The sequence below is a fragment of the Nerophis lumbriciformis genome, linkage group LG10 (genome assembly GCF_033978685.3).
Source record: "Nerophis lumbriciformis linkage group LG10, RoL_Nlum_v2.1, whole genome shotgun sequence".
In the NCBI taxonomy this organism is placed as follows: domain Eukaryota; kingdom Metazoa; phylum Chordata; class Actinopteri; order Syngnathiformes; family Syngnathidae; genus Nerophis; species Nerophis lumbriciformis.
Window position 1 is genome coordinate 33,077,218 of NC_084557.2, and position 18,264 is coordinate 33,095,481.

General features: G+C 41.0%; 1 long non-coding RNA gene across 1 annotated transcript in view; it reads right to left on the reverse strand.

Annotated features, from left to right (window-relative positions):
- The window catches only part of LOC133612114 (uncharacterized), a 28,100-nt gene extending 10,231 nt beyond the window's left edge, over positions 1-17,869 (reverse strand). Inside the window, exons 1-2 of the long non-coding RNA XR_009816082.2 lie at positions 17,822-17,869; positions 17,677-17,742 (exon numbers count right to left, since the gene is read on the reverse strand). This is a non-coding gene — a long non-coding RNA (uncharacterized lncRNA). The remainder of the gene's footprint in view (positions 1-17,676; positions 17,743-17,821) is intronic.
- Between the last annotated feature and the right edge of the window lie 395 nt (positions 17,870-18,264).

An 18,264-nucleotide genomic window follows, 5' to 3' on the forward strand; every position in this document is an offset into this window, starting at 1 on the left:
AACAACACACATACAAAAAACACTCACACAAAAACACACACAAACAAAACACTCACAAAAAACCTGTACACAAAAACACACAAAAACACACAAAACACACACTCACACAAAAACACACAAAAAAACACACGTACACTAAAACACATGCACACACACACACACACAAAACTACACATACAAAACAACACACATACGAAACACACTCACACAAAAATACACACACAAAAACACGCGCGCAAACCCACACGCGCACACACACACACACACACACAAAACACACACAAAAAACACACAAACGCACACACATTTGCAGGCTAATTATGTTCTCTATTGTTAGAATGTCCTTGTGTTACAGTGAAATAATATATAGCCTGTGCAGGTTTTATTGTGCCACAAAGTTGTTGTTTTTTTTGGTGAGGAAACGTTGGAAATAAATAAGACGGTCAAAGCATCGACATAAGGTTTCACTTTCTGGGATGTTGACACTGAAAACACAAGCCAAACTAATCAAAATCTTAAATTATATCCCACACAGAGTATAAATTGGTATACATTATTTTAATATATTACTTTAATAACTATTGCACGCAAAAAAACTAGTAACAATCATCCCCACCATTAATTGGTGTCACAGTGAACCCCGTAAGATCCGACCAAAACATCTGATCTTACTCGCTAGCATTAGCTTGTAGCTAGAAAAGGCCATGACTTTGTTTTCCAACCACGGGAAAGTAAGAAAGTAAGTGTGAGGGACAGGGCTGAGAAAAATAAATGGATGATATTCATTGAATTAAAGAAAGAAATCATCAAAAACATGATTGAGTGTGTCGCCAACTTGGCAAAGCAACTCTAGCATATCACTGCCAGTCTGCACCATACTGAAGCAGAATGAGTCTCACGCCAGCCAAGGACGTTCAAATAATATCTCAACGGCGGACATTTATCGATGAGAATATGGAGAAGCTGCTGATGGTGTGTTTGACGGAGAAGCAGCTGGAGGTAGATATATCGTAGAAGTTCACTCTACAAGGTAAATGCGGTACATTATTATTACATTACTTAGTAAAACTACTGTAGTTGTTAGCAGTACATTCTCAAATATGAAAGGGGTGGGTTCTGGAGGGCAGGTGGGGATGGTTCAATTCCAGGGTTAAGAGTGGGAATTGTTAAATACTGACGAGCATATCGATGTGTTCTTTGTATCCTACAATGTATATCCGGAAAGTATTCACAGTGATTCACTTTTTCCACATTTTGTTTAGAGATGTCCGATAATGGCTTTTTTGCCGATATCCGATATTGTCCAACTCTTAATTACAGATTCCGATATCAACCGATACCGATATATACAGTCGTGGAATTAACACATTATTATGCCTAATTTTGTTGTGATGCCCTGCTGGATGCATTAAACAATGTAACAAGGTTTTCCAAAATAAAAATGCCAACATGGCACTGCCATATTTATTATTGAAGTCACAAAGTACTTTTTTTTTTTTTATAACATGCCTCAAAACAGCAGCTTGGAATTTGGGACATGCTCTCCCTGAGAGAACACAAGGAGGTTGAGGTGGGCGGGGTTGGGGGGGGGGGCTGCAAGGGGTTCTGGGTATTTGTTCTGTTGTGTTTATGTTGTGTTACGGTGCGGATGTTCTCCCGAAATGTGTTTGTCATTCTTGTTTGGTGTAGGTTCACAGTGTGGCGCATATTTGTAACAGTGTTAAAGTTGTTTATACGGCCACCCTCAGTGTGACTTGTATGTCTGTTGATCAAGTTTGCCTTGCATTCAATTGTGTGTGTGAAAAGCCGCAGATATTATTTAATTTGGCCGGCACGCAAATGTAGTGCCTTTAAACCCAATATTGTTGTCTGGGTGGAAATCGGGAGAAAATCGGGAGAATGGTTGCCCCGGGAGATTTTCAGGAGGGGCACTGAAATTCGGGAATCTCCCGGGAAAATCGGGAGGGTTGGCAAACATGACTGGGAGACGCAACTGCTCTGTACTTCTCCCTACGTCTGTGTACCACTACGTACAGCGGCTTTTTAAAAAGTCATACATTTTCGTTTTTGAAACCGATACCGATAATTTCCGATATTACATCTTAAAGCATTTATCGGCCGATATTATCGGACATCTCTAATTTTGTTATGTTACAGCCTTATTCCATCCATCCAACCATCTATCCATCTTCTTCCGCTTATCCGAGGTCGGGTCGTGGGGGCTGCAGCCTAAGTAGGTAAGCCCAGACTCCCTCTCCCCAGCTACTCCGTCCAGCTCCTACCAGGGAATCCAGAGGTGTTCCCAGGTAAGTCGGGAGGCATAGTCTTGCCAATGTGTCCTTGGTCTTCCCCGTGCCCTCCTACCAGTCGGACGTGCCCTAAACACCTTCCCAGGGAGGCGCCCGGGGGGCATCCTGACCAGATGCCCGAACCACCTCAACTGGCCCCTCTCGATGTGAAGGAGCAGCAGCTTTACTTTGAGCTCCCCCCGGATGACAGAGCTTCTCACCCTGTCTCTAAGGGAGAGCTCTGCCACCCGACAGACGAAACTAATTTCATCCAATCCAGAGGTATCGTCCCCGATGTCCAAGCAATGTTGCAGAGTCTTGTCAACCAAAACAGCCACACAGCATCCAGAGCTTTAAGGAACTCTGGGCGGATGTCATTCACCCCCGGGGCCTTGCCACCAAGGATTTTGTTGACGACCTCGGCAACGTCAGCCCCAGAAATAGGAGAGCCCACCACAGATTCTCCAGGCTCTGCTTCCTCATAGGAAGACGTGTAGGTGAGATTGAGGAGGTCTTCAAAGTATTCCCTCCACCGATCCACAACATCCGTAGTCGAGGTCAGCAGCACACCATCCTCACCATACACTGTGTTGACAGGGCACGGCTTCCCCCTCCTAAGGCGGAGGATGGTGGTCCAGAATTGCTTCGAAGCCGTCCGGAAGTCGTTTTCTCTGGCTTCGCTGCTCATGTTTTTAGGTGACTTTTATTATGTGAGCATGTGAGTGGTGGAGGGAAAAGGGGGTTTACTGTTTCAACCTGGGATTGAGTGCCAGAAAAACGACTTTTTAAATGTTTTTAAATGGAAAGCACTTTGTGCTATATTTTATATGTGTGAAAAGTGCTACACAAAGTTATAAACTCAATCATCAAAAAAGTGAGCGGTTTCCGATTAAAATCCCTCGCTAAACAGCTCACATGATCTTTTGCGGACTTCAAATGGACAGATAACGGGATTCATTATTTGGGGATCTTTATTACCCCAGCTATGTCTGATATGCTTCGGGCAATTTTTTTTTTTTACCTTTAATTGAAAAGTCGTAGAATAATTCTGCCCACTGGTCTGGATGAAGTGCTGGCTGTCCAGAGTCGGGACCCGGGGTGGACCGCTCGCCTGTGCATCGGTTGGGTACATCTCTGCGCTGCTGACCTGTCTCCGCTCGGGATGGTCTCCATGCTGGCCCCACTATGGACTAGACTCTCACTATTATGTTAGATCCACTATGGACTGGACTTTCAAAATATTATGCTAGACCCACTCGACGTCCATTGCATCCGGTCTCCCCTGGGGGGGGGGGGGTCACCCACATCTGCGGTTTCTCATAGTCATTCACATTGACATCCCATTGGGTTGTGAGTTTTTCCTTGCCCTTATGTGGGCTCTGAATCAAGGATGTCGTTGTGGCTTGTGCAGCCCTTTGAGACACTTGTGATTTAGGGCTATATAAATAAACATTGATTGATTGATTGATGGTCTGCTTTACCAGTATCTCTCGCTGGCCGGGTCAGTCTGATCAAGATGATCACTCTTCCTAAATGTCTTTACCTTTTTCAATATATCTCCATATTTATCACTAAGTCATTTTTCAAGAAATTAGACAAGTCGATATCCAAATTTTTATGGCTGAAATCCTCAAATCGGTCTAACAATCTCCCCAATCTGAGGGAGGGCTTGCACTCCCCAATTTTAGACGATACTATTGTGCAGCTAAAGTGCAGAAACTCATACACTGGATGGATGGAAGCTCTCAGACCCTCCTGGCCTGGGTATTATTTGAAAAGTCAACCCCACACTTCTCATTATGTTCTTGCTTATGCTCATCACTCCCTTTTCCATTGAAACTTGAAGGCGCAAACACCATTGCATCGATCTCCTTGAAAATATGGAACCAGCTCAGGAAACACTTGGATTTGCAGAGCCCTTCTGTATTGACCCCGCTACTTATAAAACAATTATTCAAATCTTCTCGTACTGACCCCTCTATGCAGACAGAGTTTTCTCATCTTTCGCCAAACTCTCTTCCAAATACGACTTGCCGAACTCCCACTTTTTTTGTTTGGGTGGGTGGGTCAAGTGAGTAATTTACCGACTTCAGGATTGTACCAATCCTACTTGCACTCTTTTCTGTCTGTTTGAAAATGTCAATAAAAAGAGTTGAGGGTGCGGGGGGAAAGTGCTACACAAATAAAGTTTGTTTGATTAATTGTTTGACAGATTTTTGGGCAGTTTCGTTCCTTCCTCTTTGCAGCAGATTGGATGGGAAGCGTTGGTTTTCAGGTGACCAAGAACCTGATGGTTCAGCATTTCTCTGCGGAGAGAGGAGAACCGTCCAGAAGGACAACACTGGAAAAACTCACAATTTCACCAAGTATATATTTCTAATTTCAAGTCAAAATGTCTAAACACTGTATTTACTGTACTATATCGTAGACTTTGCATGCAGTTGCACTTCCAAGACGCTGGATGGCAGTAGTGTATAGACCAGTGGTTCTTAACCTGGGTTCGATCGAACCCTAGGGGTTCGGTGAGTAGGTCTGAGGGGTTCGGCGGAGGTCACACACCCGACTCATCGTGTAGATAAAAACTTCTCCCTAACGGCGTATTACGGATACGGCAACAGCAGAAGTCAGACTGATTTGCAGGTGTGTAATTTGTTGTGAGTTTATGCACTGTGTTGGTTTTGTTCTTTGCACGGTTCATTTTGTGCACCAGTAATAAAACATGGTAACACTTTAGTATGGGGAACATATTCATCATTAATTAGTTGCTTATTAACATGCAAATTAGTAACATATTGGCTCTTAACTAGTCATTATTAAGGCCTTAATCGGCATGGCCTTATTATAACCCTAACCCTAATCAAATAACTCTAAATTAAGTCTTTGTTACTTAGAATATGTTCCCCATACTAAAGTGTTACTAAAAACATATAACTTTGTCTTGAATTTGAAAAAAAAAAACATTTTATTTTTCACTAAAGAAGGGTTCGGTGAATGCGCATATGAAACTGGTGGGGTTCGGTACCTTCAACAAGGTTAAGAACCACTGGTATAGACTATAATGCGTTGCCTTCGTCAGGAAGTAATTTTTGCCATCAAGCTGAATGATCCGGTCATTTCTATTGTTGAGCCCTACAAAGTGTTTGTACTGTAAGTATTGTGTTTATCACCCATCGGCTGTTTGATTGTAGCGTGCATCTTAGTCGTCGTTTTAGACCATCAAATCTGGAGGTGTTGAAATTGCTATGTAACATCACTAATGTTAATCGGTAACATGTCTATGGAAAATTAGCCTTGAGCTAACGCATTTTGAAAAGTTGAGCCTCACTGTAATTTTGAGTGCTTTCGTCTTGCTTTGTTGGCATGAGTGTTTAACTGCTTGTTTCCCGGCCAGATGCTTTCAGACGGTGCCCAGGCTTCAACAGGACGTGACGTAACGTTCAACAAAGGTATCAAAATGTGCAACTGTTTGATTTTACGTGAATCTGATTGATTGATTGAAACTTTTTTTAATAGATTGCACAGTTCAGTACATATTCCGTACAATTGACCACTAAATGGTAACACCCGAATAAGTCGGGGTCCACGTAAATCAATTCATGGTAGAATCGGTACTCGGTAGTACATTGACGGACTTTGGTTAGTACTAGGGATGTCCGATAATATCAGCAGGTCGATATTATCGGACATCCCTAGATAAATGCGTTAAAATGTAATATCGGAAATTATCGGTATCGTTTTTTTTATTATCCGTATCGTTTTTTTGGTGTTTTTTTTATATAAAATAAACATACAAAAAAATACCCCGCCTTCCGCCCGATTGTAACTGAGATAGGCTCCAGCGCCCCCCGCGACCCCGAAGGGATTAAGCAGTAGAAAATGGATGGATGGATAAAAAACACAAGATACACTTACAATTAGTGCACCAACCCAAAAAACCTTCCTCCCCCATTCACACTCATTCACACAAAAGGGTTGTTTCTTTCTGTTATTAATATTCTGGTTCCTACATTATATATCAATATATATCAATACAGTCTGCAAGGGATACAGTCCGTAAGCACACATGATTGTGCGTGCTGCTGGTCCACTAATAGTACTAACCTTTAACAGTTAATTTTACTCATTTTCATTAATTACTAGTTTCTATGTAACTCTTTTTATATTGTTTTACTTTGTTTTTTATTCAAGAAAATGTTTTTAATTCATTAATCTTATTTTATTAATTTTTTTTTAAAGTACCTTATCTTCACCATACCTGGTTGTCCAAATTAGGCATAATAATGTGTTAATTCCACGACTGTATGTATCGGTTGATATCGGTATCGGTAATTAAAGAGTTGGACAATGTCGGAATATCGGATATCGGCAAAAAGCCATTATCGGACATCCCTAGTTAGTACCTATAAAAGTACCAACTCGTCACCAGCCTTGTGCACATCTCAGAAAGGATTTTAGTTTGCTCTTCTTTACAGATACCGTATTTTTCGGAGTATAAGTCGCACCGGAGTATAAGTCGCACCTGCCGAAAATGCATAATAAAGAAGGAAAAAAACATATATAAGTTGCAAAGGAGCCCGCCAAACTATGAAAAAAACTGCGACTTTTAGTCTGAAAAATACGGTACTCTCAACTTTTTTTCTTTTTTAGATTTCCATTGGGATTTAGGTACAAAGACTGACTGTAGGCCATTCGACCACATTGCGTTCTCCCAAATCTTCTCAGGTGTTCATTGAAGACCTTCACACAGGTTTGTACATGTGATCTTCCTGGAAGGAGCTTTTGTTGCCACTGCAGGGTCTCCTTCTGTCAGTGTGTGGAAAGTGTGCAACCAATGGCTTTCTTGGGGACTGTGAGATCATCAACCAACCCCAACATTTATTAATGGGCTGATGCCACACCTGTTCCAGTACCTTCTTCACAACGTGAAATCTTGGATGGAGTTCCAGGGCAGGGGAGATTGAACAAGTGCTATGCTTAAGACCCCACGATTCATGGTGGCCCCGCTAAGAATAAAGGATGCACCTCGACGTCACGAGGGGAGGTCTAAATATTTATCTAATTTTGACTGGTAACTTGTATTTCCATCCATTCCTTCATACCCCAATCATTGCACCATTAGGGCTCTCTTTCTCGCCAAGCTTCTTGCTGATGCCTTGTAGTTCATTCAAGTCTTGTGCAAAGTTGTTCTTCATCAACACTCCGGTCTTTCCCATGGTGGTGAAGCAGTTTGAACGAACAGTGGTGTGCAGTCAGGACCAGCAAGGCCTTCTCTGCTAACCACAAATCATGATCATGATTAAAGATAAAAGTAATTTTTTATTTACTTTCCTTAAATATCTAAAAGTTTTCATATTCTCTTCATGTCATATTATGCTCCTTCCAGTGCTGATGTTTTTAGGTTAGAGTTTGTATCCAATCAGAATTCAGCTAGTTTATGTTGCCATGCTGTACCAAATCTGCCCGAAGCCTTCAGAATCAACAATGCGGTCTGTGCACTGTAAGTGAACGGGGACATACAGTTGATAGATCATTTCCATAGCCAATCAGATCTTGAGTTGTTGTCAGTAAGGCCTTCTCGCTGGCCTTACGCTGTGATTGGATACTCACTTAGGAGTCCCAAGTGAGTATCCAATCACAAGTTGCGAAAACAGGAAGTGTCACAGGAGCCATACGAGCCATAGAACGCCACAGAAAAATCACCAGTACTCACAAAGAAGGAGAGCAAAATGTTGATTAGGTGGCAGATATATATTTGCAATGCCATTTTCCAGAAGGATATTTAAAGAGAAACTACATCTTGTGAGACGAGGTCGGCGATGAAGTGGGAAAATGCCCCCCACTTCCACTCGAATCAGCGTCAAATGGGCTCTACAAATTGTGAGTTCAAATATTTTATTTCTTTTTTCACGTTTAATATGTTTTTTGCAATTTTAATTTTGACAGTACCACATAAGATATGTTTTAATTGCTGATGCGGGTTTATTGATTTTTAAGTGCGCCAGAAAATAACCCGTTTTGTACACTGTTGATGTGTTTCAATACCAGGTGGTGCGTAAATGTGTTTCTCTACAGTATTTCTCCAGCAATGGTCATGTGGTGACATAAATGATGGTATTTTGAGAGGTAATCACTGAAGTATTTATTGCCTGAAATAAATAAATTAAAAAATACAAATAAAAAGTCGGAAATCACTGAAGGCCTAGGTGGGAAACGCACGGCCCGCCTCTGTGAGCGAAAGACACCGATTCTGGGTCTTTTATCCACATAACGAGGTGAGATTAGACAATTTTTCGTCATGATCGGGACTAGGGTTGTACGGTATACCGGTATTAGTATAGTACCGCAATACTATTGAATCATATTCGGTACTATACCGCCTCTGAAAAGTACCGGTCCGCCAACCCCCCGCACGCCCGTCATCGTCACGTCATGTAATTGCTGGTTTACGAGCATGTTCGGCAGTGCACAATCACGGAGTACTTACAAGTACACAGTGTGTAGAAAAGGGAGAACGGACGCATTTTGGCTTAACAACTAACGATAAAAGTGAAATTATAACACTGAAACACCCTCAGGAAGAGGTGCTTTAAGACATGGCTAGCTAGCTAGCGGCTAAAGTCCAGCCTCAGTATGCAGTGTTTTAGCTACTTCTAAATCACTAATCCTCGCCTCCATGGCGACAAATAAAGTAAGTTTCTTACAAGTATCATCCGTGCAGGACGAGGAATAGCTAAACATGCTTCACCGTAGCTCACCGGCGTCAAAATGTAAACAAACGCCATTGGTGGATCTACACCTAACATCCACTGTAATTGATACCAAGTACAGGAGTGTATCTAGTCGATACTACTATGATTATGTCGATATTTTTTGGCATCACATCTTCTTTCGTTTAAAAAAAATGTATATTATGTTTATAAACTCAGGAAATATGTCCCTGGACATATGAGGACTTTGAATATGACCAATGTATGATCCTGTAACTACTTGGTGTCGGATTGATACCCAAATTTGTGGTATCATCCAAAACTAATGTAAAGTATCAAACAACAGAAGAATAATTGTTTATTACATTTTAACAGAAGTGTAGATATAACATGTTAAAAGAGAAAGTAAGCAGATATTAACAGTAAATGAACAAGTAGATTAATAATTCATTTTCTACCACTTATTCTTGATAATGTTGACAAAATATTAGAATGATAAATGACACAATATGTTACTGCATGTCAGCAGACTAATTAGGAGCCTTTGTTTGTTTACTTACTAATAAATAACAAGTTGTCTTGTATGTTCACTATTTTATTTAAGGACAAACTTGCAATAAGGAACATATATTTAATGTACCCTAAGATTTTTTGTTAAAATAAAGCCAATAATGCAATTTTTTGTGGTCCCCTTTATTTACAAAAGTATCGAAAATTATCTAAATAATTTTGGTACCAGTACCAAAATTTTGGTATCGGGACAACACGAATCAGGACTAATTTGTGTGTCTGTGGGGGTCAGAACACTTGCTCGTTGGTATAGTTATTTTCCTCAATATTTGATTTTTAATTTATATTAATATTGAATGTCTTTTTTATGGATTTAAAAAAGCCTCTCATTGGTAAAATGAATACACCATAAAAAAATTTGTAAGAGGGTAAACATGCCACAAAAAAATGATATAGCAGGGAATGGCCTTATCTCTTTATTCTCACTGAACACGAAAACAATTTGTCTGCCAGTGTTAGTGTTGCAATAATATGTCTCTCTGCTGCCATTAGTCACTTTTATCTCAACTACAGCTGAGAGTCACGTATGAGCAAGTGTTTGTTGGGAAAATAAGTGCTTAGGGAACATCAACATGCAGACATCATTGGATAAAGAAGATTTGTTAGCACTAATGGTGCATCTGCGCCCAGAGATAACGCCGAATATTTTTCTGATCTCTCGCCTCATTTCCTGTGAGGTCATTATGACCACAGACAGGCCCACCCACACCCACACCCCACACATCTATGTCCTACACACCGCCTGTCCTCACTGGGGCCTATCCCAGCACACACATATTCTTTGGATGGAAATTCTAGCGGTTCACACTAACCCGTAAGGCTTTATAACAAAACTTTGAAATACAAATGTTTTGGAATTGTCTCATGTTAAAAGAGCAGTTTTAGTTGGTTTTATTATAATAAACAGGGATGCATATGAATGAATGCACATGACTAAATGAATATTATTGCCTTTAGAATGTCTTGTCTGTGGCTCCCTCTGGTGTTGAAAAGTGGAACTACACAGTTCACCTTTTAAAATGACTACATTGGTACTGTATGATAAGTAAAGTAAAGTACCAATGATTGTCACACACACTAGGTGTGGCGAAATTATTCTCTGCATTTGACCCGTCACCCTTGATCACCCCCTGGGAGGTGAGCAGTGAGCAGTGAGCAGCAGCGGTGGCCGTGCTCGGGAATCATTTTTGGTGATTTAACCCCCAATTCCAACCCTTGAGGCTGAGTGTCAAGCAGGGAGGTAATGGGTCCCATTTTTATAATCTTTGGTATGACTCGGCCGGGGTTTGAACTCACAACCTACCGCTCAGGGACCAGATGAAGGAAAATGTGTACACACGCGGGCCGGACTATTAAATTCATGGCATTAAAACAAAAAAATAATGAACATTTCAGATTGTTATCTTTGTCTTACTTTGGCCAAAAATAGAAAAAAAACCACATTCTGAAAACATTACAATAAAAATATAGAAAAAAAATACCGGCAGCGGTAAATTTTAGATCAGGGTAGTTAGACGTACGGCCCGCGGGCCGGTTCAGGCCCACGAACAGGTTTTATCAGGCCTGCGTGATGAGTTTGCCAAGTATAAAAATGAGCTGCTTTTTTTTTTAAGAACGAAAAAAACTGCTGTTCTAAATGTGTCCACTGGATGTCACAATATAAATTGTGTTAGGCAAGTTTTGCCTAAGACTCCTGAATTTCAGTGCCTTTCCCAAAAATCTCCCGGGGCAACCATTCTCCCGAATTTCTCCCGATTTCCACCCGGACAACAATATTGGGGGCGTGTGCAACAGGTACGTTAGCTAGTATAGTAGAAGTTCTCAATATTTGGGCTAATCAGAAGTCTAGATTACGACTCGGAGAGAGTAGGACAGACACAATTAAATGCTTTAAATGATACTGGTGTTATTTAAATATGTACAGTGCAACAAATAGTGGACATTGATAGGAACGGCCATTCAAAACAAAATAAAAAAACAGCAAGGGTTCAGGTAATTCATAACAGGTAGTATCAAAAGTTCATAAGAGTCATATGAGACTGATCGCAGTCCATATGCGCATTCACAGCTCATACAGCCACACGGGTTGGGGTTGTGGATATGGCAGTTGGTAGTGAGAGTTCAGTCTATGGGCAGGGTGTGTATGAGGTAGTGCAAAGGGCCGCAGAGCAATGAGGTGCGAGGCAAGGGGTTTCGGCTATAAGCCGCCTACCGGCCCGACCAGAGCAGGTGGAGTTCAGGGGTTGAGAGGTGGAGATCCTTGGGCTCAGGCTCGAGGCCTATCTACAGCTCACCATCCAAGACTTAGGGACCTGGCCTACGTAAGCACAGGACCCGGAGTTCAATCAATGTGCGCACATAAACATCAACATCAAGTCATCTATCGTTCGACCTTCAACAAATAAGTTACACTTATTATTATCATTATTAGCGATGATACTGCTAACATTAACAATATTTAAACAATGCATGTACAAAATAACAAACACGACAGCACACAGTGTTGTCACTATGACGGGTGTAACATTAACAATAGCAGTGACGTCACTATGACGGGTGTAACATTAACAATAACAGTGACGTCACTATGACGGGTGTAACATTAACAATTACAGTGACGTCACTATGACGGGTGTAACATTAACAATAACGTCACTATGACGGGTGTAACATTAACAATAACAGTGACGTCACTATGACGGGTGAAACATTAACAATAGCAGTGACGTCACTATGACGGGTGTAACATTAACAATTACAGTGACGTCACTATGACGGGTGTAACATTAACAATAACAGTGACGTCAGTATGACGGGTGTAACATTAACAATTACAGTGACGTCAGTATGACGGGTGTAACATTAACAATGACAGTGACGTCAGTATGACGGGTGTAACATTAACAATAACAGTGACGTCAGTATGACGGGTGTAACATTAACAATGACAGTGACGTCAGTATGACGGGTGTAACATTAACAATTACAGTGACGTCAGTTTGACGGGTGTAACATTAACAATAGCAGTGACGTCAGTATGACGGGTGTAACATTAACAATGACGTCAGTATGACGGGTGTAACATTAACAATTCCAGTGACGTCAGTTTGACGGGTGTAACATTAACAATAGCAGTGACGTCAGTATGACGGGTGTAACATTAACAATGACAGTGACGTCAGTATGACGGGTGTAACATTAACAATTACAGTGACGTCACTATGACGGGTGTAACATTAACAATTACAATGACGTCACTATGACGGGTGTAACATTAACAATTACAGTGACGTCACTATGACGGGTGTAACATTAACAATAGCAGTGACGTCACTATGATGGGTGTAACATTAACAATAACGTCACTATGACGGGTGTAACATGAACAATTACAGTGACGTCACTATGACGGGTGTAACATTAACAATAGCAGTGACGTCACTATGATGGGTGTAACATTAACAATAACGTCACTATGACGGGTGTAACATGAACAATTACAGTGACGTCACTATGACGGGTGTAACATTAACAATAACAGTGACGTCACTATGACGGGTGCAGTGTTTCCCACAGGACAGGCATCTATTTGTGGTGGTGTGGTCGGGGGGCGGGGCGGGGTGGGGGGGGAGAGGGGGAGGGGTGGGGGTGTTTGGGGGGGGTGGGGGTGGCGGCAGCGGCGATGACCAAGAAGAACGCGGAGTTGGAATATAATTACAACATTTTATGTACATATTTATATACAGATTTGAACAATTAGTTATTCACTGAAATATATTTATTAATTGTGGTTCTTACAAAAAATATATCTTATAAAATATAAAAGCTAAAATGTCTCTTAAAGCTCTGCCCCTTTAATTAGTGAATACTAAATAATTTAACTTTAGCCTACTACTACAACCATATTATTTACCAGCAACATGAAGTGAAACAGAGGCAGAGGTGTCCTGCCACAGTCAGTCAACCTCCTCCTCCTTCTCCTGCTGCTGAACAGATCGCACCTGTGGTCCGGACTGTAGGCCTACCTCCTCTCCAAGTCGAGCCCTTTTCGGCCATTGAAAATATTTTTCTATACTCATCTGTGTGAAGGAGTGAACATCCAACATTAGAATGTATTACTAACGAGCAGAACCGCTCTATGTACAGTGCCGTCTAACCTTAAGCGGCAGCAGCTCAACACATGCAGGGTTCAACGTTAAGGTTTTTTCTACTTGCCTGACTTCTCAAATCTACTTGCCCCAATATTTTTACTTGTCCTGCCTAGGTTTTTTTCTGGCTGTGTAGTGCTCATGGCTTATATCTTACTAAAATCCTTCCCGTTGACTATTTACAACACTACACAGTATTTATTATTATTATTATCTATAATTACATTTAAATGGCATTGCATACATGTAAAATTAAATGCTATTTCACATTATTTGACCAGTAGCAGTTACACTCATCTGAACAGGTCAGCCACCTGTTTAAAGCCCGATCACAGTTGAAATCTTGAAATGAAGGGCCTTTAATGGCCAAAACATTAACCTGGACAACATTTTAACAGCTGGTTGGCTCAGATTTTATTATTTTCATTGCATTCACATGCTGCAGTGGACAATTTAGCTTCAGTCCATGTGTGTTTATTGACAACAGGGCTATAACCTGGACACGTTAGCTCGTCGGTATTGTAACACGTGACTGTTACTACGTGCGTCTGCCCCGGGCCACGAGTCAAACAGCGGCGGTGTTAATGAAGCAGCGTCAGGCTGCTCACCGTCAGTGAAACGCTCGGTGAAATCACAGATTAACGTTAAATATATGACGAGCCGCGAGCAATGCAGCTATAACCTATCTACTAGTGATGGGTTGATGAGGCGTCATGAAGCGTTTCGACTCATTGCAAAACTGTATTGATACTGTGTCGATACTGTGTCACTAAATACTGACATCTGCTGGACATTAAAAATCCCTACAGGCAACCTATGGACCGACTCAACTGACACTGATTTTATGACCTAGTACGGTGGTTCTCAAATGGGGGTACGCGAACCCCTGGGGGTACTTGAAGGTATGCCAAGGGGTACGTGAGATTTTTTTTAAATATTATAAAAATAGCAACAATTCAAAAATCCTTTATAAATATATTTATTGAATAATACTTCAACAAAATATGAATGTAAGTTCATAAACTCAGTGAAGCACAAGCTCAGGTTTGTCACTAAAATGTCTGTCAAAAAGAACTGTGAAAAGAAATGCAACAATGCAATATTCAGTGTTGACAGCTAGATTTTTTGTGGACATGTTCCATAAATATTGATGTTAAAGATTTTTTTTTTTGTGAAGAAATGTTTAGAATTAAGTTCATGAATCCAGATGGATCTCTAATACAATCCCCAAAGAGGGCACTTTAAGTTGATGATTACTTCTATGTGTAGAAATCTTTATTTATAATTGAATCACTTGTTTATTTTTCAACAAGTTTTTAGTTATTTTTATATCTTTTTTTCCAAATAGTTCAAGAAAGACCACTACAAATGAGCAATATTTTGCACTGTTATACAATTTAATAAATCAGAAACTGATGACATAGTGCTGTATTTTACTTCTTTATCTTTTTTTTTTCAACCAAAAATGCTTTGCTCTGATTAGGGGGTACTTGAATTTTAAAAAAAAATCACAGGGGGTACATCACTGAAAAAAGGTTGAGAACCACTAACCTAGTATATACAATAATATAAACCAAGTCATTGTATTTCATTTAGGATTATTTCATAACTTCATTTAAATAAAAATATATTTTTAGTTTTTTAGATACAGTCAATAAATAATGTGAACATGTATCATAACATGGAAATCTAAAAGAACGTGTTGTGAATGAGGATGCTTGTGGACCTGGAAATTATTATTTTATTTTTTTTTACACATTTTTATTTAAAAAAAAAACAGTTTTTCCAACGTATTCAATTTTAGACGATTTCTCTTCTTAGTTATTATTTCTCCGGCTGTAGAAAAGAGCCGCTCACAGGGCACAGAGGAGGCGTCAGTGCGACACAGTTCGCGTATCGGTCACGTGACCAAAACAGCTCATGATCGGTCACGTGACTTTCTAAAAGCGGTACGCGCACCGACACAGGGTTTCGCTCTATGAGCTCGACGCATGCGCCGATGCATCGGTGTTGCCGGACCCATCACTAATATCTACCTATAACACCTGTAAAAATGAAGCAATGCTACCACGCTAGCAAGCGTTAGCTAGCCGGCTATGAGCCACCAAGCTGCTAACTGTCGCCAAAAGGCACCATTTAAGTTTTTTTCCCCATGGCATCCTGGATCAAGGCTTTCAGCAGGTTTTGGACGTTTGAGGTAGAAACGTAGGAAGCGCCATCATTATGAAAAGTAGCCGGCGAGTATTTTGATTCCGTCCGTCCGTCCCTCTTCTTCTTCTTCTTCTTCTTCTTCTGGCCCACCAGGTGAATGACGTGGTATTGGCGGAGTTACAATGCATAGTAGGCTACCGCCACCTACTGCACCGGAGGTGTAACTACAAGCAACATTCACAGACAGTCCCATTGCTTTTATGAGCGGTCGAGTGAGTCAAAAGCCGAAAAATCCATTTGTGGCGGACGTAATTCTTTCGTGGCGGGGCGCCACAAATAAATGAATGTGTGGGAAACACTGCGGGTGTAACATTAACAATAGCAGTGACGTCACTATGACGGGTGTAACATTAACAATAACAGTGACGTCACTATGACGGGTGTAACATTAACAATAGCAGTGATGTCACTATGACGGTGTAACATGAACAATTACAGTGACGTCACTATGAAGGTGTAACATTAATAGCAGTGACGTCACTATGACGGGTGTAACATTAACAATAACAGTGACGTCACTATGACGGGTGTAACATGAACAATTACAGTGACGTCACTATGACGGGTGTAACATTAACAATAACAGTGACGTCACTATGACGGGTGTAACATTAACAATAACAGTGACGTCACTATGACGGGTGTAACATTAACAATAACAGTGACGTCACTATGACGGGCGTAACATTAACAATAACAGTGACGTCACTATGACGGGTGTAACATTAACAATAACAGTGACGGCACTATGACGGGTGTAACATTAACAATAACAGTGACGGCACTATGACGGGTGTAACATTAACAGTAACAGTGACGTCACTATGACGGGTGTAACATGAACAATAACAGTGACGTCACTATGACGGGTGTAACATTAACAATAACAGTGACGTCACTATGACGGGTGTAACATTAACAATAACAGTGACGTCACTATGACGGGCGTAACATTAACAATAACAGTGACGTCACTATGACGGGTGTAACATTAACAATAACAGTGACGGCACTATGACGGGTGTAACATTAACAATAACAGTGACGGCACTATGACGGGTGTAACATTAACAGTAACAGTGACGTCACTATGACGGGTGTAACATGAACAATAACAGTGACGTCACTATGACGGGTGTAACATTAACAATAGCAGTGACGTCACTATGACGGTGTAACATGAACAATTACAGTGACGTCACTATGAAGGTGTAACATTAATAGCAGTGACGTCACTATGACGAGTGTAACATTAACAATAACAGTGACGTCACTATGACGGGTGTAACATGAACAATTACAGTGACGTCACTATGACGGGTGTAACATTAACAATAACAGTGACGTCACTATGACGGGTGTAACATTAACAACAGTGACGTCACTATGACGGGTGTAACATTAACAATAACAGTGACGTCACTATGACGGGTGTAACATTAACAATAACAGTGACGTCACTATGACGGGTGTAACATTAACAATAACAGTGACGTCACTATGACGGGTGTAACCGCGCTCCAGCGGCAGTGTTCATTCATTATCTTTACCGTAGCATAAAAAGTGAAGATGGTCTTAAAACGCCACAACACTCAGTTACCATATGTAAATACCCAAAATAAAGACTCGACGTAAATATAAATTCAATCGGATCAGATTCATTGGAGGAAACGGGATTAAAAGCCGATGCTAACCGCCCATAGACAATACATGGGTACGGCTAGTAGCTACTATTAGCAAACATTCACTTACCAACTCGGCTTAATATCTTAACATCGACATGCTCTCTCGTCACAACTCGGCCCTGATGGTCGGCACCTATAAGTTTACAATTAGTTGTAAAATGTTGGACGGTTGTTTTTACAATATGCAGGCAAACGACAACTTTAACACATACCGGCTTCATATGTCCCCAGGCTTTGCCACCGCACCTGGCAGCCATCTTGGAACGCTGGATTTCATAGAGCGCGATTGGCTGCAGCGGGTCACGTGAGCGTGTGTGTTAAACTCGCGAGATTAAACGTGGACACGGCGCAGGTAATATGAGGAGATGCCATGAGAGGAAATATGGCTAATTTCCCACCCGTGTTACACGTGCCTTAAAGGCACTGCCTTTAGCGTCCTCTCTCACCTGAAAAGGAGACTATTATATATGTGTCCGTTATCCATAGGTTTATATATAACCCATAAAGTAGACAGGCACGGAGCTATTTCTCAGCGTGTGTTTATTCCAGCCGGCACGTTAATACACTGACACACAACATCCGGCTTCCCATCATGCATTGCTTCAAAACCAAGTAGTAATATCCAAAAACATAACAGAGACGAAGCAGAAGAACG